Source organism: Mesocricetus auratus, unplaced genomic scaffold (assembly GCF_017639785.1).
Source record: "Mesocricetus auratus isolate SY011 unplaced genomic scaffold, BCM_Maur_2.0 Super-Scaffold_100676, whole genome shotgun sequence".
Taxonomy (NCBI): Eukaryota; Metazoa; Chordata; class Mammalia; order Rodentia; family Cricetidae; genus Mesocricetus; species Mesocricetus auratus.
In genome coordinates, this window is record NW_024429266.1 from 168155177 (window position 1) to 168175862 (window position 20686).

The window sequence follows — 20686 nt, forward strand, 5'->3', positions numbered from 1 at the left end:
TTTTGTTCTCAAAATGCAATGTTCTTTGAAAGACTATGCAAATATGATCACCATTTACCATGCCATCACTCTTTCCTCTGCATTTACCACATAAATCAATATAATTAGGCTAACACCAAACACATTGTTCCTTCAAAGTCAAGTAAAGAAAACTCAAGAGAGAATAGGGGAGTCCTGGGGAAGTCGATAGAGTCTCAGCACAGCCAGCTCCAGTGCAAGAAAAACTCCTTCCGTTAACATGAAGACCCAGATCTCTTGGGTATGTCCATCCCTATCCATAATTCCATTCCACTTCAAAGACACCAGTCTTCATCAATGCCCGCCTAGCAGGAATATCAAAATCACATCCTTGTGACCAACAAATAAATTCTGGGCCTCAAAAACAAGATACACTCAATAAAGAGTCATTTAGAGATGTATTGGAGGATTTAAGTGAGAAACAAATTTCATTATGATGCTGGTTTACTATCTCATTCATCTCTATGACCAAAGGCTTTTGAGCGGCAGTGCACATAATATTTGCCAACATCCTTTACAAAGTTACCAAATAAAATTGTAAAATGTGGAGCAATTAACAATTTAAAGAATCCATCAAATATCCAGTAACTGGGACACATTTCCAACTTTTATCATCACAGTGCCTCCTCTGTCTTCTTCTGACCCTCAGTAATTTCCCACCACACAGCAGAGGCCATCCCTCAGCCCTAAGCTCCCTCCCCCATGGCTGACAAACATTCCTCCCTCCTCATGCTCCACTGATTGAAGTGGAATAAATGCAGCGATCAAGTAGAAGGCTGAGCTTCCTTTCTTATGCTTGCTTTGGTGAAGAGAGACTTTTAGTTAAAGTAAACAATACAATGATTTAAAAAGAAATGCACTGAATAGCAAGGAGACAGAGATCATTTCCCCTGCTGGCTCTGCCGGTGCCTTTGAGCAGAAAGTTGTAAAAATCACAATACCCACGTCTGACCTGATGTGTTGTTTTAGTCTGCAAAACAAGGCTACATACTGCCTGCTGGTTGTGTCTGTCAATGCTTACCATCCACCACCTAGTGCTCCAAGCATTTTACTTGCTCACTTTCACTTAACCAGCACAGTCCCTTGGGAGTGGTACTGTGATTAATCCCAAGTTACAGCCAAGGAAACGAAGGCTTAAAGAGGTAAAGTGACTTTCCCACGGGGACGTGGATCCTAATTGCAGTTCTGGGCTTTAAAATAGGGCTGGCCTGGTTTCAAAAATTGTACCTCAGTGCCAGATTCATACCACCATCTTCATGAAGTCTTTTCTAAAACATGGATGTTGTCACAGAACTTTGGAGTAACTCCTCACCATCAGCCATTGCATCAGCTGTCTTCCCCAAACCCCACCTCTGGGGACTCTACATCATTTCTCTCCCACTCCCAAGAATATAAAGACTTTTTAAGTCGTCTTGAAAGACCACATCTACGCCTCTATTTCTATAAGTACCCAACTTCTTTTAAACTCTCTTATATGAAAAATGAAGAGACAAAAACAGATAGTCTAGTCTAGATTCAGCATGCCCCCCCTACACTGTCTAGCTGTCTCTACTGTCTCCTCATTATCTATCCTGCATCCTAACATTACCTTTCCAGTGAGCCTACTAAGGTATACTCTCTGACCTATCAGTGGCTAGAAAATAGTTTCAGGAGATAATGACGTGTAAGCAAACAGTTCACAGATATCTATACAAGACACCGGAGGAAAGGGAAAGATACAGGGATCAAAAAGGTAAGATTATTATTATTGAATGTCTTCCCTAGCATTAACAACTTCAAAAGTAAATTTTGTGATAATGTATTCTTCCAAATTCCCCCAGAATTTCTTGGCTTGAATATCCTGCGGAAATACCATCACTTTCTATCTCAAAGTTGTTCAACATTGACGACTAATGATGCTCTCTGGCTTAAAGCCAATAGCCCCAATAATGTCTATCAAGAGCTTCCCCTGAACCTCGCTTTGGGCTGTCACTTTGAAGTTGAGACTCCAAATCCCTGTTCCTACCTCTGCCTCCCACCCTTGCCTCAGATACCACCCCCACCCGGCAAACAGTCTGCATCTTCAACCTCTCCTAATACGAACACAACTTTCATACCTAACCAAACAGAAAACTGTAGTTTCAAAGTTTCTGAATCCTTTCCAGAATGCCTCCAGAATCTGACAGTTGCTTTGCCTTTCAGTTAAGGGTCTCAATACCACCCCATGGCAAGGGCATGAACTAGTTCCACCGCGGGATTGTTCGCTCCACTTATCACTCCCCATCTCCAAAGAAAGGGTCAGATCTCATACTGAAATGTTCAGACTGAATTTTGCCCACTTAGTGCCTGAACCCAAGTTCTACCTTGCTCAGAGATGCAGTCCCATTGTGCCTATGGCTTTCTTACAAGGGCTTTTCCCCCAGTTGCAGCCTTTCGTCCCCATTAAAAAGAAAAAAAAAAAAAAAGAAAGAAAAAAAGGAGCGGCTCCCTGCAGCGACCATAGAGGCGCAGTGATCTGGCAGGGCCGGGGTTGCAGGACTGAGCTTCCCCTTTGTTGGGCGTGCTACAGATGGTGTCCCAGTGCGGGGCTGCGCCTAGGCGGGCTTGGGGAACTAGAAGCAGGGGTGAGGGGGGCGGAGGCCGGGGAGGGGGTCGGCCGGGAGGGGAGGAGAAGGCTGAGCAGCCAATCAGCGCGCATCCCATCAGCTGACTGCTTTTGCTTACACCAGGTGCACGCCGGCTGCGGGGAGCACAAAGCGGGGCGCACGGAGGGCGCCGGCTGCAAGCCGCGGAACCAGGCGAGGCCCGTGCGCCCCGGTTTGCAGCGCTTGCCGGGCAGAGACCGGGGCCCACGGCGTCCTCCCAGGCAGCGGCATCCGTGCCACTGCATCCCAAGGCGCCTAGAGCGCCTTTCTTAAGACCTGATCGTTCGCTGCCCCGCCCTCTGAACCCCATTTCTTCTACCCTCCTTCCCAAACCGGCCTGTCTCTACCCCGACCCCCAAGAACTGGATTTAACCCAGCCCCGAGCAGCAGCTGTTGCTCCTGCGGCTGTCTTGCCTTGCTTCTTGGTGCTCTGCTGGGGGTCCCCCAAGGAGCCAGTGCGCGCTGCGGGCTGGGAGGAGGCGCTGCTCCACCAGTCTTCACCCTCTGGCTGCTGCTGCCACGGCGGTCTGCTCCGTGCACACCCCAACATCCCCACCAACCGGGCCTTAGGGTAAGTGCCCCTACCAACTGGGCCGCAGCGGGAGGTTTGGGAGGCAGCGGGCGAGGAGTGGAGGCAAACTTGGCAGCTTGGGGGACCCTACAGCAGTCGAGAAATCTCAGGGTAAGATCACTGGTCTAAGGGGGACAGGGGCGCGGTTTCTGGAGCTGGGGTTGGTGGGGTGGGGGAGACGGAGTCGGAAAGGAGAATCGAGTTATTACCCTCTTGCCTTAAAACTGAAGCCGGAGGAGCAATAGTTGAGAAGGCAGGCTGGACAAAAATGGGCAAAAGGCAGTGACTGGAGCTGAGCCCCCAGTATTTCAGGGACCCATCAGGGGATGGTGGTGTCCTGGGTGGGAAAAAGAAGGGAAGGATGGGCGGTGTGAACAGGGGCAGAAGCTTGGGCCTGGGAAGCGCGCAGACAGAAGACCCAGGGAGTGGGAATGGGGTCAAGAGGAGAGAAAGGAAGGTGGCAGGTTGTGCGGAGAGGAAGAGGTCTTGGCAGTGGCCTCGATATTAAGAATAAAGAACAAGCAGCATAATTAACAAAATATTGAGAGTACTGAAGTCAGAGCATTGGGGAGAACATACTCAACTATTATATGGTCCAAGAAGGAGAAAACTGTACGGTTTGAATCTAGACAGTGTAGCCCCTTAAGGAGGCTTGTCATGGATGTGGAAATTTCAAGGAAGCCTTCCTTGGTCTTTTCTAGGCATTCTGCTCCAGGGTCAGTGGCTAGGAAAGTTTGCCAGCGAGTGTCCTTTGTGCTGCATGGAGAGGGGGGTGGGGGCTGCTGCCAACTGGTTCAGTGCATCTCAGGTTCCTGCAGTCACCGCTACCTAAGGGAGAGAAGTCCTTGGCTGGTTGGGTTTCCCCAGAAAAGCCAAGCAGCCAAGAGGCAGGCACCTCGTGCATTGGGCAGGTTGGAAAGTTCGTCCTGGGACTGTTGCCGGACAGCAGACATGGATGCGCAGGCTGGAAGATTCCATAGTAGTACTTGCTCCAGTGGGACCTCGCCTGCTGTATGTATCCACAGCATTAGCTTCAAAGCCAACTGTGCAAAGAGTGATAGGTGTCAAAGTCTTTAAGTGACTGAACCAGGCAAAGCTCCTAAGGCCCATCCTGACCTTAGTATGTTCATTCCCAGAAAATAAAGCAAATATGGAATTCAGATCCGCGGAGGGACCAAGTACTGCTGACTTGGACTCCTTCCTGTAGGATCTTCAAAGACAATATGTTATCTTGTTTTGCCGTTCAATTTACCACCACCGTCTAGGCAATTAATATTATTCCTATATTGTCATGACTTCATTTTTAAAAGCTGGAACTTGAGACGTGGAAACTTCAGGAAGATTTATGCTCTGACCTGTATAAAGCTGGAGTTGAAGTGGTATTACTGGCTCCAGGGCCATGTGTGTCATGAAGTCTCTAATTTGCATGCAAATGTGAACGGATCCTGGCAGATGTCTGGCCTCATCCATTCACATGAAGGAATTTGAAAAGACAAGGAGTCTTCAGTTAACAATAGACCTTAAGAACGCAGAATAAAGGCCCAGTGTGGGTTTCTCTGTTTGGGGATTCCATGGCTTGCTGACACCTTTATTCAAGAGCCAAATTCTTAGTGTGGTATTATATGGAAAGCACAAATCTACTTGCTCATACCTGAATGCATGTATGTATGCTGCAAATAGAGAGAGTTTCTACGCAGGCAGTAACTTTAATCCACTTCTGGTGGTTTGAGGTGATTTCTCCACTGACTCCTCAACTTTTAGGTTTCTTTTCTTTTTCTTTGAATAATTTTTTATCTTGGCCAACATTTGCCCCCTGTCCTGAGAGATAAGTAATACAGCAAAAAGTATTTGCCACTGAGCAACTAGAAGGTCTCACAAGAGTGGTCACGGTCCATTTACCCTCATTTGAGTTCCTTAGGTGACAAAGTTAGAGAACTGCAGATGATGAGAGCATCCCATTCCAGCAAAGGGAGTGGACCTGGGTATGGGGGCGGGGCTGGGGGGTGGTCTCAGTACTGAACAGTGAAGACAGGAAGTAATTCCAAGGACTCCCAAAGCAAGGACCTTTCTGTCTTGTATTATATTAGCTGGTCAGTCATGCTATTCACCTCCTGACTTTGTAAGACTGATGGGACAAAAGGTAGGCTGCATGGGCCACATGTGAGGCTTGCAGTTATAACCCCTGACAAGCCAGCACCAGAAACTCTTTTTTTGTCAGTCATAAATACTGTTGAAGGGGAAAGGAAACCTATTCACTGAACAGGGTTTGATGACCCTGTATTCTATATACTCACCAAAAGAGACATTAAAATACAACAGAAGACAATATTGCTTTAATGGGCTTGGTTGGGAAGAGGGGTGGACAACAGATGTTATCATGCTGTTTCACATGTTTTCTGAAGTTGTTATTATTATGATTATTATATTTTGGTCTAGTGCTGTTTATTTATAAGGCAATCTACTCCAATTAGGAAAAAAAATGAGTCGAATCCAATCTGAGCGAGAAGTGTTATAGGCAAGTTTGCATTGTCTTTCTTGAAGCTATGTAGAAGTCAGAAAGCAACATTGATGTACTGAGCTCTTGTGTGACTCTCAAACCTGACTTTCTCTTTCCCTGATGGAATTGAGAGATGGCTATAAGATAATAATGGCATTTCCCCACTAAGCCCATATACCCCTTTGATGGAAAATTATCAGAGTATAATTTTGAAATCAAAGTAAGATGTGACATCATCACATCTATGAACTGTCGATTGTTAGCCTCCCTAGCTGAGGTTTTTATTGGACAAATCAAATACAGGAAGGGCTGGATATGCATGCCTTGGCAATTAAAAGTAATAAGGTACTTAATTTATTACAATAGATCATTCTGTTAAATAAAAGAAACATAACTAGATACAACTGTAGATGGTAATTCTGACAAAATAGCCATGGGTAGCCCCTGTTAGAGTCTGGAATTGTAAGATTAACGAGTAAGATAAACATGAGAAAGCTGACCCTTGGTCTCTGTGTAAAGTCTGATATTGCTGAATTCTTGACCTCAACTGCTCTGTATGTTATACATAGTCTCTCTCAGCGACATAACCAGGGAGCATAAGTCTTAAAAATCAACTTCTAGGAAATAAATCCATTATTACAGTTATATTTCTATTCCCCCACCTGGCTTACTATAAATAATCATCAGTTATCTTATAGTAGGCTTTTATCCTTAAACTATGAACTGTATATAAAATATGATGCATTATAGGCATAGGTGCCATTTTAATAGATTTTCACATTGCTTTCTTAAAATTTTTTTCAGTACAAATAGTTATTCTCTGATTCATTTCAGCACTAATATAAGGGTTCTAAAATATTGTATTTAATTTTTTAAGATTATTATGCTGAACATCTATTTTGGGTTAAGCCAATCTGAAGATAAAGCAAATTCCATTTTAGAATCATATTTTGGTTTCTGAGAACAATGGAAATATCTTTAACTCATGAATAGAGCTTTGATTAATATTTTATTCAGAATGAAATTAAAATTATATAGATGAAGTCAGAAAAACATTTAGTCTCTCTCTCTCTCTCTCTCTCTCTCTCTCTCTCTCTCTCTCTCTCTCTCTCTCTCGGCTTAAAGACTAGAATAAAGACAAAGGCTAAAGCCAGAAAAATGAAATATTTTAGAGTGTGCAAGAGAACGACTTGTCCTAAAAGTTTTAAATGAAGTTCACTTTAAAACTCATTCTCTCTCTATTTTAACACATCACTGTTCTGCTTATATTTCATAGTTTAGTTTCCATGTCTTAAAGAACTGATCTAATAATTGATTTATTGACCTGGCTTTATTTTACCAGGTATTTGGCTGGTAAGTAGACTATTACCAATTATAACTAAGTAATGATCTGACATGTCTTCCTTAAATCTGATAAGTTTGAGATTCCTCAGTTGTAACATAGGGTGACTGTACCAATAGGGCTGAAAGGACTAACTACCATGATCAGTTAGATTGTCAAAAAGGACTATGAAAGCTTTGCCTCTAGTACCACAACTACCATAAACACTTAACTTAGTTGGAACCATCATACCTACTGAACTGAAAAATTGCCCCTAAGAAGCAGAGAAAATAGGTGTAGGCTTGCAATACACATCAAAGGTGCTGTCCACCCTAATTTCAGAGCACCTGCTAAAAAGACGAACACATTAGGTTAAGACTCTTAGTTTTGAAAGCTGTGGAGTAGAGCCTGCTTTTATAGTGGCTTCTTACCTTCCATTTACACTCTTTATAGCTCAGATGTTGTGATGTTATTTGAAGGCTCTGATTACTGTAAATGAGTTACAATCTTCTGACCCAGGCTGTCTTAGTTCACATCTATTATACTTCTAGCAGACATGAACTCCACAGCTGTCACCGCATTTGTGTATGACACAGACACATTGGTGGCATTTTTGGGTGGTTACCATAGTTACATTAACAATGTACATGTGACATGACATCTTCCTATGTGAAAGGTTTTTGTGACAGATATTTTGTAGACCCGGGACTAAAGTGTAACTACTTAAAATTTAAGGAACATATAAATTAGTGTGCCATTGTTCTCTGGAGCCACTTTATCAGTCATATCTCCATAGCCTTGCCCAGGAAAGGGCGGTCAAGAGTCTTTACCCACTAGACATTTCCAAGAGCAGCATTGCTGAACCTCTGCAAGGGGTGGGGGCAATGTGGAATATTCGTTTCAAATATTTGCTTTTTCTATTCAGTTCTGCCTTTTGTGGACATAGTCATTTTCAGTTCAGAAGGGGAAATCTGGACAGCCCCAGTATTAGAGTCTAAGTCAGTAAAATCTTGGAAATAGCAACAAATCTGTCTATCTTTACTAGCAGTAAGCACAATCTGAGGGTCTCCATTTAAGACAACTAAAACAGCTTTGAGAAAAAAGAAAGGTGGCTTAATTGGTTTCATGTCTGTAATTTCCTCCTCTAGTAATAAAGAATGCCACTAACCAGCATTGTTATTTCACAATAGTAGTGACATTTCATTTGTAACTGTGAGAAGCAGCATAATCAAGTACAGTGTGCAGTTAAGAAGGCTCAGAGCAGTGCCCAGCTCTGATACAATTGCCTGAATGTGTGACCTTCTGGGTGTCCTGCAACCATCTCTATGCTTTACAGCCCTGTCTGAGTGCTGCTGTAAGGGTCCAGGAAAGCTGCTAGAGGCTTCTAGGGTTATTGTCGCAAAGAACTAGATTCCTGCTCCAAAGCTATGATGCTCTGGATAGCTAACAGTAAAGGGAAGAGCTTCACCGTTCCTTCAAGGTGATTTTTCTGCTTTCTAGTCCTACAACTAAGATGATTCATGTTATTGTTTTCCATTTAAAATGGATTCCTGGGCCTAGAACAATGTTCCAGAGGTTAAGCTCACTGGTTGCTCTCTCAGAAAACCAAGGTTAAGTCTCCAGAACCCATATGGGGGATCTGATAATGTCTTTTGACCTCCATGGGCTTGCACGTAGGTAGTGCACATATATAAATGCAGGTAACATACTCATATGCGTAAAATGAAACAAACACAAAAATAATACTCCCCCAATATTGATGGCTTCAAACTCCCCAGCCTGGTAGGCTTTTCTCTAGGGGATAGACTTTCAAGAGAGAAGCAGGAAGTCGGTTATGATCCCCAGCTATCAGTTTCCCTGATAAGTACATTCTGAACACTGGCTACCAGCAAGATGCCATATGAGGCTCTGAACCCAGGTGATGTAAGCTTGATTTTTCTGCAGTTCATACCCAAATCCAGCATAAGCATCCTGTGTCCATGAGTCCTTATATTCTGCTACATTCTTCAATGCCCAGAATGAAAAAGATACTTTAAACAGAAGATTTCTCATAGGGGCAAACACAACACACATACACAGTGTATTTAGAAAGTTATTAAAATCTATTTTAAGGACAATTGAAAGCATCTAGTGTGTAGAAAGCCAGGGGTAATAGTAAGGATCCCAAAAACAGTTAACATGGTTTTCTTCAATCAAGAATTACCTGGCTCTATATCATAAAGACCAAGAATGTGAAACCATGTTTTCACAGATGCTGCCCCTGCTTACACTGGCGTTCTAGCTGGTGATCCAGAAAGGGACCAGACACATAAGCAAAGTGCCCTGTGGAAATAATGAAACATTTTTTCAGTTCATACAGTGGCTGTCAGAAAAGGCTTTGAGAAACACAAGAGTAAATGTGAACAATGGGCGATCAACAAGAACAGGTATTCAGGAGACAGTTTGAAATCCAGGTTCAGCGAATGGAAGTAGTGCATATTTACTTGAGGAAAGATTCCTTTAGCTTATGAAGAACTGCAGACTGGAGACTACTTGCTTAGTCCTTGTAGGACTCTGAAGATTCAGTGTGTCTTGAGAAACAGAAGAGGGGGAATATGAAGTCTATAGTAATTAACAGGATGGCACAAGCTTGCATAGAGGGAAGGTGTGGCTGAGTTGATGAGGAAAGCTAATACTAACTCATGTCTTCAAACTTTAAACTTTGCACAGTCATTAAATGTGTCTCTTGATGTGTCACAGTCAGAGATGGCAATTATTATTTTTTTTCTTCTTTTCTCCAGTAACTAAAGGAACAAAAACCATGAACAGTTTGCTTATGATCCCGAGCAAGTCACTTAACATACATGTATGATATTTCTGTAAAAGCAGAGAGATTGCGAAGCTCTTTCTTAGCCCAAGTTGAATTTATCTAAGGTCACATAGCAAGTGAAGGATGGGATAAATGATGACTCCCAAGATTGTCTGCTTCTCTCACACCCACTGCCTCTTCCTCTCTGACTGTAGAGCAGGTAGCAAGATGACAGTGACTCTGCACTGTACCTTCTCGGTTACCAAAGTCAAGACCCGGGATGAGTCAGTGAAGATGAATCATGCAGAGGAATTTAAACTAGGTTTTCCACCACCTGTCAACTATGCAGGCCCATTATCCAATATTTTTTGCTTTGTTTTTGTTTTTTGAGACAGGGTTTCTCTGTGTAGCTTTGAAGCCTGTCCTGGAACTCACTCAGTAGACTGGGTTGGCCTTGAACTCACAGAGATCCACTTGCCTCTGCCCCACGGCCTGGGATTGAAGGCAGTGTCACCACCTCACCAGCTGACTCTCTAATACCTTGAGATGAACATCGTAACTCAAAAAATATCAGGGGCAAACTGAGAAGAAATCTCATAGTAGAGTGATAGTGTGTCTAGAAAATGTGGAAAAACTGAGATGGTCTACTAAGAAAATGTGGGACAATATAGGTTTTAAATATATATATATACATATATATATATATATAATTTCTTATATCTGTGTGATAAGTGCTCATGCCAGGGCCTATGTGTGGAGGTTAGAGAAGAACTTTCTGAACTCAGCTCTACATCTATGATGTAGATCTCAGACCCAACTCCACCCAGAAACATTAAGAACTGCTTCAACTTGTGGATGATAACCCAAAAAAAGTGGTCAGAGCCTTGGTGTCAGACCTTTATCTGCTGGGCCATCTTGCTGATACTAGTGATGTAACTTTCTGGATTTAATTGTTTCGTTTCTTGGGCAGGGGTGGTTCAGCTTTCTTACCAGAAGATGACTAACAAGCTTGTTTGCATGCACAAAGTGTAGTATGCACAAGTATCTGCACACACACACACACACACACAGAGGGAGGGAGGGAGGGAGAGAGAGAGAGAGAGAGAGAGAGAGAGAGAGAGAGAGAGAGAGAGAGAGAGAGAGAGAGAGAGAGAGAAATTCCATACTAAAAAGTTGATGCCTGTTTATTTCTTGTTAGCTAGACTGGCACCTTAAAGTGAGTTTTGAAGAGAGCTTTTTTCTCTCAAGACTAGAAAGGTGTATGGACCCTTCCCTTCCCTTGGATAGTGTCATTTTCTTGGGAGAAGAGAGAAAAGCTGTGTGACCACTCTAAGCTTCATTCATTCTCAGTGATACACATGATCCTAAGAAAGAGTTACATAGGACTTCTGCCACATGCTGATTGTTTCAAGACAGTAAGGGAATCTGCATTAACTCATCAGACATGAGCTATGGAATCTGCATTCTCATTAGCTCATTCGACAATCACAGAAAAGCCAGGGACAATAAGATAGCCATTGCTGGATTTCTGTGGCTTGTTATTGCTGATTAGGGTTCTGAGCACTGAGGATGCCCTGTAAGGCTCAGTCCCCAGAGGACCAGTTAACTTTGCTTTGCTCTGTGGGGACACAGCTCACCTCCCCATGCACTCACAAATGCATCATTCCTCACCCAGGAGGCCTGATGAGACTTCAGAGATATTTGCAGGAAAGCACAAAACATACACACAGATTGGGGCATTTTTTTCTCTTTTCATGTATGAAGGATAGCACTGTCAGAACGGATCTGTAGTGAAGAAGTTTCCACGTGGCTTCACTGTGGCGGCTAAGCAATGGAATGAGACATTGGGTGCAAATGAGATGCTTAGTAATTGGAAGGAAAATATTACATAGGGCTCCCAAATTATATCCCCAGAGTCAATCATTTTCCCTAACACACCAGAGTAGTAGGAGAATAATAATAATTTCCAATATTAGCCTTCAGCTTCTGCATTGTACCAGGAGAAACCATGAACATTTTATATACATTAATTTATTTACAGTTGTCACATAGATCCCCACTTTACAGCTCCTTTGGAAACCAAGGCAGAAATTGCTAAGTAACTTGCCTGAAGCCATATAGTTAGTGTCTTAATATTTACTTGTTGGATAAGTGGATGAATGAATGAGTGAGTCAGTGAGTGAGTGATTTAGGTTTTCGAAGAGAATTCTCTGTTCCAAATATAACATTGCCACTTTCTAGCCAAGGCATTTAGCACCCTCTGTGACTCACAGAGTTGGTGAGAGGCAGAGTCAAGATGTGAACTAGGTCCATGCCACTCTAAATCTGCACTGTTGAAGCACTTAGCTATGTCACTCTCTCTTTAATTGCAACTCTAGAGCAAAATGACTAGCTTACATGAATTCCAGTAGCCTACCCATATTCTACAAAATTCTGTAATTCCATGTGAAGTGATACTTACATAAAATAAAACATTTCACTGCCTTTAAATTTCAAATCTAGTCGTATTTTACTTAACTAATAACTATTGAACTGTCCTTTAAAATTATGTTGGGCTTACTAACCACAGATTTTAAAGATTCATTTAAAATAATTTTGAATGGATGAAAATTGCATTGTTCAAGAGTATGATCTTCTGATCATTAGCATCACACTGTATATTCTTATTTTACCATTGACTCAATTTTGGTTTCTAAAGATTGACAACTTAAGGGTTAGCAAGATGGTTCGGTTAATAAAGCATTTTCTATGTGAACATGAGAACCTGAGTTTGGATCCTAAGCACCTATATAATAAGGTGGGTATAACTTGACACATACCTGGAATCCCAGAGCTGAGGGATTTCAAGGCTGAGGCAGAAGGATACCTGCAGCTTCTTGGCCAACAACTGTAGCTTAATCAGTGGGCTTTACGTTCAGTAAAAGACCCTTCCTCAAATAACTAAAGTGGAATCAATAGAGTAGGGTATCCAGTTCTGACCTTTGGCCCCCAAGTGCACATGAAGCTTTGCATACGCATTCTCCCACCCATGTGCACATACATATGACCATGCATGCATGTACACTGCCACCCACACAAATGATAAGCACCATTCTGTTACACACAGAGAAGGCAGATGCAACGTGTTTAACTTAGAAAAGAATTACTGTCTTTAACATTTGCAGAAGTAAGTTGCTGACACTTGGGGGAAAGTGTTCAATCACTTTCCACAAGCTTCAAGCTATAAGCAGTGCTTAAAGCATCTTGCTTGAGCTGCTTCTAAGATGGTTCTCCTTTAAGGTGTCCTTCTTTCATGGAAGCATGTCAGTAAGTGCTGAACTGTTTCAGGGTATGTAATCCAAGGTCGGGGAGGGGTGATAATGAGGCAGTTCTTATGACTGACAAAAAATAGTTTCAAAAAACTCTTGGAGGTTTCTAAGTATCTCCCTGAGCCTTAGTATCCCCATCTGCAAAATGGAGACTGTGATTGTAAAATGTGCCTTATGCCAACATGAAAAAAATGCCCCACAAATAGTGCACCATAAATGGTACTTTGTACATGGTAGCAGTGCATAGAAGAGGGATCATGCCAACAACTGACCTTTCCACCTGCTATATGATTGTGCTCCTAGAATACTAATTCTGGGGTAAGAATTTAAGGGAAAAGAGGACTCAAACTAGAGGTTCTATGAAGTCACAAGCTCATTGCCCCTTCTTGTGATAGAACTCAAAAGAACTTTGTATTTACGAACTGGCGGATAGATGAATGCACTTGAGCCTTTGTTGTTATTATTGCCAAGTCATATCTTGTCCTTATCCATTTCCCATCACTATAATGAAATAGTTAGGGCAGTGCATTTGACTTACCATGGTAGTAAGTAAAGTCCGCATAGCATGTCAGGGCTGTTAACCTCACTTTGGCCCCTTCACTGTGTTACAACATGTAGGAAGAACCTCCATGGAAACTGTTGTAAGTGAATGAGGACATAAGAAAAGTGAGCCAGGAAAGGTGAGCTTGCTTCCTGACAGCCGTTCCCGCAGGAGCCTGACTAACCTCACAGTCTCTGCCTTGCTACAGCTAGCAGGTTTTCATTTGCACATGAAAGGTTGAATGTAGAATATCATCTTTGAACTCCGTGTGAGATAGAAATGGGGATCATGTACAAAGAACCTCATACACATTGTCTTGTTTAATCTCCTCTTACACATCATCTCGTTCATCGCATAAAAGTGCTGTTTGATGGTGGATGAGTTTACTAGTCACTGGTAAAATTCATACTCCTAGCACTGTGCTTACTCCCAGATGGTCACCTGGCTACCTTTGGAAGCTAATGAATATGATTTTCTAAGTGTGTTGAGAGGAGTATGTAACAACACTGAGAGTTAAGTATTGTGGGTGTGTGTGGAAAAGCAAAAAGCCTGAGACAAGAAACTTGCCCAGTGTATGTCAGTTAGTAAATATAAGAGAATGGGAACTCTTAGCCCTGTTTTCCTCCAGACTGAGTTGCTCATGCTCCCCTTGCTTTTCTCAAGTCTCCTCCTCGTCCTCACCTCAAGTATAGAACATGCTGTGTTAATTTAAGATTATTTATTTATATCAGTGTAATTCCACTGTTACCACACAGCTCCATAAGGGAGAAGCCCACACCTTTGTCTCTGGTCCCTGGCACCCATAAAAGTACTTGGCATAGGAAAAATGCACTCAGAAAATATTCAGTGAGTAGGAGAAGACATTTCCATATCATGTCTGTCTCATTTTCCCAATACTGCATCTTTTAAACAATGCTTAGTTATTTCCTCTGTACTTGCATAGAGGATGAGTCGTTTATATGCATGCATTATAGAGGCTGTTATAGAACATAGAACTCAATTTGAGAAAACTTTCATGATATTATTACTCAATAATGTTATTAATCAAAGTATTTATCACATGCACGTGGAATATAAAGCTCTCTTAGAAGCGACGTGTGAGGGATATGGAAAATTACATGGCATTATTTATAACCTAAAAGAACTTCTAGACTCAGTGGGGAGATATAGTGAATGGAAGCAAGGCAAAATAATTAAGTGTAGACAATCTGGAACAAATCAGGAGAAACAGAAGATGAGGCCAGGTGCATTTAGGTTTGACTCTCCACTATAAGACATACTGGCTATACAGCCTTGGTTGGTTATGAAAGACTGCTTTTTCCTCCCCACCCTCTTTCATCTGCAGATAGGAGTATATATGGGAAAGAACTTGGCACAGTTCTCAGAGCATGACAATCTGCAGTTCAGTCGTTTGGCAAACCGTGACAGTACCGTTTGTGAGCAGATTCTTTTTTCCCATAAGCTGGGAATACATGGAGCAAAGGGTTGATACAGTCTGCCTTCGTGCACAGAGTTTGCTGCCTGCCGAGAGGGGAAAGCAATAATCCGGTCATCACCCAAGTAAATATGAAATCATGGCTGTATTGTTCAGTTCAGTGATCATGGGGCCTGAGGAGTCTGACCTGGAGATATCTGAGAGAAGATCTTTTCAAAGAGGTGATATCTGAACAAAAATCTATAAGAGTTAGGCAGGCAAAGGGTATGGAGCAAGGAGAGATTTGCAAGGGAAATTCCAGAGATGACAAGGAGCTTGATGGGCTTGAGGGACAGGAGAAAGACTAGTGTGACCTAAGAACAGAGAAGGCAGAGCTGGCGTGAGGAGCTGACAAAGAAGGGTTAGAGGTATATAAAGAGGGCTGGGGAGGTGGCTGCACAAACCTGGGGACCTGAGTTCAGAGCCCTAGCACCCATGTAAAAACCAGGACATCTGTGCACACCTGTAAACCTAGCACTGGAAGACCAAGATAGGAGTGTCCTGTGGGTTTGCCTTACTTGCTGAATTCATGAACTCCAGGTTGAATCAGAGACCCTGTCTCACAAGCACAGAGGCAGAGGAAGAAAGAAGACACTCAGAGTCCTCTTCTGGTCTCCACTGTGCACACATGAGTATGTGTGTCTGTGAATTGGTATACACAGATGCATAAACCAAGTACAAAAAATGAAGAAAGAAATGGATTGTGTGTAGCCCTGGGAAGGAAAAGAAAAGAAGGCTCTAGTTGCTTTGTGAAAGAGTAGCATGGAGTCCTAGCTGGCTATGCGACATGCCAGTGTCTGACTTTTGATATGGCATATGCCCAGGTTTAAAAATAAAGGTAATACCCAGAGGAAAAACAATCTCTCCTGTGTTATGTGTCTCAATTAAGTTACAGAATCTTGATTATCAGAAAACCAAAGGATAGGAAGAATACAAAGGAAAATGAGAGTCAACATATCAGTGTCTTGTACCTATCTTCTTTTGACTTATTTTCATTGTCTTTTTGCCCCTTCTAATGCATTTTCCTTTTATTATAGTTGAGTGTCACAAGAGTTAACTGAAAAGCCATCACCTATGCTACCTCTGAAGCACAATTCCTTAATACTAATTTGGAGGTATCAAAATACTCTCACGCATGTGGCTCATGTATGAGATGTCATTGTTGTCCATGACCTCCATTTATATAAATCACACTTGGCTTCTTCTTACATCACCAAGAGAATGAACACTTATGTTGCTCTCACAAGATGCTCTCTGAGATTGCATGCTGAGTACCTTCCTTATAACATTAATTACTGAAAGGTAGTCATTAGTGATTTGTCCTCAATGGCAAGATCTCCTGTCCTGTCTAGTCTCTGTTACTGAGGTTCACCATGCAACTGTGGAACACTGTTGTATCTACTTATAACTACAATCAGTTAATGTCACCAAGAAGTTATCATAGGTGATAGAGGTACAATCACTCTGTATGTTTGTGTGTGTGTATGTGTGTACATGTTCATGAATGTGTACAAGCAAGAGTTAGGAGGAACCTGTCTATGCACTTAGGTGTGTTATGTGTGGATACATGCTGAGGTTACAGGACAGCCTCAGCTGTCCTCTCTTAAACATGCCCACCTCAGTGTTTTACAAGGAACCTGCAGCTCATCAAGTTGGCTAGGCTAGTTAACCAGGGAGTCCCAGGGATCTACCTGTCCCTAACCTCCCCAGTGCTGTGATTACAAATAACCACCAAGTATGTCCAGTTTTTAAAAAACAAAGCTGTATAATTCTTGTGGATCGAACTTTAGTGCTTGTGCTTGCAAGTTCAGCACTCTGTTATTTTTAAGCAATGTTCAGTTATCTTTGATACTGTGTGACTCTCTTGTCACTCACCTGCTTTGCTTTCCTTGCCCCTTGAGAGCTTAAGAAGGGTCCCACTAGATCTTGATCAAATAACCACCCATATTTCATTCTTAACATAAGGCCACTCCAAAATGCTGGTTGTCTACACACACATGGTCTGCTGGATAGTTTCACCCTGAGGTGAGAGGAAATATTAGTGTCTAGTATCCAGAATTAACTAAATCTATGGAGGAAGTTGGCTTTCTGCACAAGAATGAAGCCACTGTGAGCTAGCCTAGCAGGGAGGGGTACAGAACAGAAGAAACCAAGACCTTCATTCCCAGTATTCTATTGTTTCAGTGGAAATTCATCGCACTTCCAAAGTGCTTTGGCCTGGCTCTCTGCTAGCCTGGGAACCACTGTCATCATGGGTGACCTCCATATTTTATAACTCCATTTTTTCACATCTAGTTAGCACTAGTGCCTATTAGATGCTTCTGGGGTTGCCAGTTCTAAATCTTCCTTAAATGTGGCCCTTTTGTGAGTATCACCACCACCCCTATGCCAGCTCTCCCTACATTTTCATTTAGCTTGCTGTAGTGGATTATTAACCACTTCCAAAGGATTTTTATTTAGTCTTCCTCCTTCCACTCTATTATAATTTTTAAAAAGTGGATTAAGAGAGAAAGACACCATGCAACAGAGTTGAAGTGGAGGGGATTTTTTAAAATTTAATTTTATTTTATTTTCCAGTTTAAATTTAGATAAGAAACAAGGTTGCTTCACAAGTCAGTTCCAGGTCCCTCTCCCTTTCCCTCCCCTCCTCCCATGCCCTCCCCCCAACCCCCCTCCCCCCGTTATCCCCTCATTTCCCCAGGGAGGGTGAGGCCCTCCATGGGGGTGTCCATAGTCTGTCATTTCATATAGGGCAGGGCCTAGACCCTTCCCCAAGAGTTCAGGGTGAGAGGAAAAGGATTATAAAAAGTGGAAGGGGAGGGGGTAGACTGGCCTCTGGAACAGGAACAGTGGGGGAGAAGCTGGGGGGGGGAACAGACAGAAAGAGGGAGAGAAAGAGAGAGAGGGGGAATGGGAGATGGACAGAGTCCTTTTAAAGGGGAACATTGTAAATAGGCACAGGTGGTGCTCTTAGTGGCAGCAGCTGAGGACATATCTTGTCATAACTCCAAAGGCAGGCCAGTACAAATGCCTAAATAACAATACTCTCTACCTTGCACACACCCGTGGATTGATGATTATTAGAGAAATGATCACATTGTTTCCTCAATAAGAAATAAGTGAAATGCCTTAGCAAAATCTTAGACCCTGCCTGGATTTCCATCCTTCTCATGGCACAACCTAAATCCCATTCAAATGAAGTAGTTCCTGTTCCACACTCTTGCTCCAAGTGTCTGCTTTGACCTTCAACCTGTGTGATCCCATGTAGTAAGATCATCTTTGTGTGAGCTGTTTCTCTTTTAGACTGGATCAATTTCATGTAGCTCAGTGTGACCTTGAACTAACAGAGCTCTGTCTGCCTCTGTCTCTCAAGTTCTGGGATTAGCAGTGTATACCACCACTGCCTGACTCTATGACTATAGCTAGCTTTACATTTTGATCTCCAGTGGCTTTATTATATCATAAACAATATATCACCACATAATTACTAGCACATGCTGGTGTTAATATTCATCAGTCCCAAATACTATGCGCTTTAGGCTTTGAGAGTTAAAAGGCACAAAGCTATCTGTGTACATTTTTAGCCATCATGCTGGAACCTCTAATGCTGGTCACTTTCTTGGAAAAAAAAAACATTTTCTCATTTTGTTTTAAAATGCTATTGGTTGTTGTTATCAAATTTAAATACAATTTTCAGTAATTTTAAATATTTCTTCATAATAATAAAAATAATTTTAAAAGAGGAAAATAAATAAATAAATATTTCTTCAGCCAGATTTGGTAATGCAGGTTTGTAATACTAGAACTTAGAAAGTTAAGGCAGGAAGATAATAGATTCAAGACCAGCCTGCACTAAAGAATGGGTTCAAGACAAGCTGAGGGAAATTATGTCTAAAAGCATTTTTAAAAAACTTGGAATATAGGTCAGTGTTTGAGTAATTGTATATCATGTTCAATCCCTAGTACCAGGGGGCATATACATATATGTATACATATTATAACCATTTGAATTATTTGAATATCCCATAGTTTAATTTGTCCTTAAATCTCAAATCCTGCAGAAAACTTGTAATGTGCATAGTTCCCCTGTATCAGATGACAATGCAGACTGTTTGTTTGTCTTTTTTTTAATGGCTCACACCCAACATTGGTGGCACAAGCCTTTAATCTCTGAACTTTGGAGGCAGAGGCAGGCAGATCTGTGTTTGAAGCCAGCCTGGTCTATAGAGAAAGTTCCAGGACAGGCTCCAAAGCAATACAGAGAAACCCTGTCTTGAAAAAAACCAACAAAAATGGTTCACATTTTCATTACTTAATCCATTTACTGATGCAGAGTATAAACACAAAGAGAAATGTATTTTTGTACTTAAGACATGTCCAACTGTCCCAATTGTAGTAATGATTTCAACTTGTTGTAGTTTAAAATACAGGGAGGAAGAAAATGAAGGGAAGAAGGGATGGGAGGGAGGAAGGGGGAAGGAGAGGAGTAGGAAAAACAGATGTAGCCTGAATGTGTGTGGTCTCATGCACAGTTCCTTACAGGCTCCCCAAGATTCTTCCCCAATATCTCCACTTGGAGTTTTACCTGATTTTATTACTGGTTTCTGATTTTCACCCAAACCCACTGAGGAACAGGACGATTTCCAGCAATAGCTTAATCCTCAAAGTCACATGAGATGACACGGTTGGTTCAGAAGAAGAGAGTCGAGTGCTTGTTGAGAATAGCCGAGAAAGTGCCCTTTTATTTAAGAGATAAAAGTTTATTGTTGCATCAGTACTAAATGACTTTTATTTTTAAAGTTCAAAACGTTAAATATAATTTCTATTAGAAAACTAGGGTCTAAGCATGTAATAAAGATGATCTCCCAATAACTTTGAGTTACTTTATAGTTTAATAATTATGAGTTATACTGTGGATATTCAAGGACGATTATTCTTTTTACTTGCAACTTAATAAAACTCGTGAATTGAGGAGAAAGCATGGAAAGAATGATTTATAATGCCTGCGGGCATGTTAATGTTTTCAGCTGTTCCCTTGCACTATCTGATTAGAAAAGACCTTAGCTGCATAATGAAGGACCAACCACTAAAGTGTGCTGCTGGGTTTATGGTGCCCGGGTCATCCGTGCTCTGAGCACTTTTGAGTGCTGGACCATTAGTTTCAAATGCATATAAAGATAGGGGACACATCTGTATCAAGGAGATGCTATAATAAGAAATGATTTCAAATTCATGAAAGTAGCTTTCACCTAATTGTAATTTGCCAAAAACAATTTAAAAACCTGATTAACAGAAATTCTAATTAACAAAATACCCCCCTACACACACACACACACACACACACACACACACCAAAGTCTACTTTTAGGAGACAAAGATAAATTTGTAAGAAAATAAGTTAATAACGAGGGTTCTACATTTTAAAAATCCAACATCAATTCATTATCAGGGTTTTGGAGAAAATTATGTTAGAAACAAACATAAAATGGAATAAATAAAATGTTAAGGTTTGAAAATGCAAGCTTTTTGGAAAACCTTGAGCTA

At 41.7% G+C, this 20686-nt stretch overlaps 1 protein-coding gene across 2 annotated transcripts in view; it reads left to right on the forward strand.

The window, feature by feature from the left end:
• The first annotated feature begins 2742 nt into the window (after nucleotides 1-2742).
• Lrrn1 (leucine rich repeat neuronal 1) overlaps nucleotides 2743-20686 on the forward strand; it is a 38836-nt gene continuing 20892 nt past the window's right edge. The window contains exon 1 of one of the 2 annotated variants that reach the window (XM_005066180.4): nucleotides 2743-3213. The gene's annotated coding sequence lies outside the window, so the exon portion shown is untranslated. The other variant, XM_040738314.1, reaches the window with a different exon arrangement.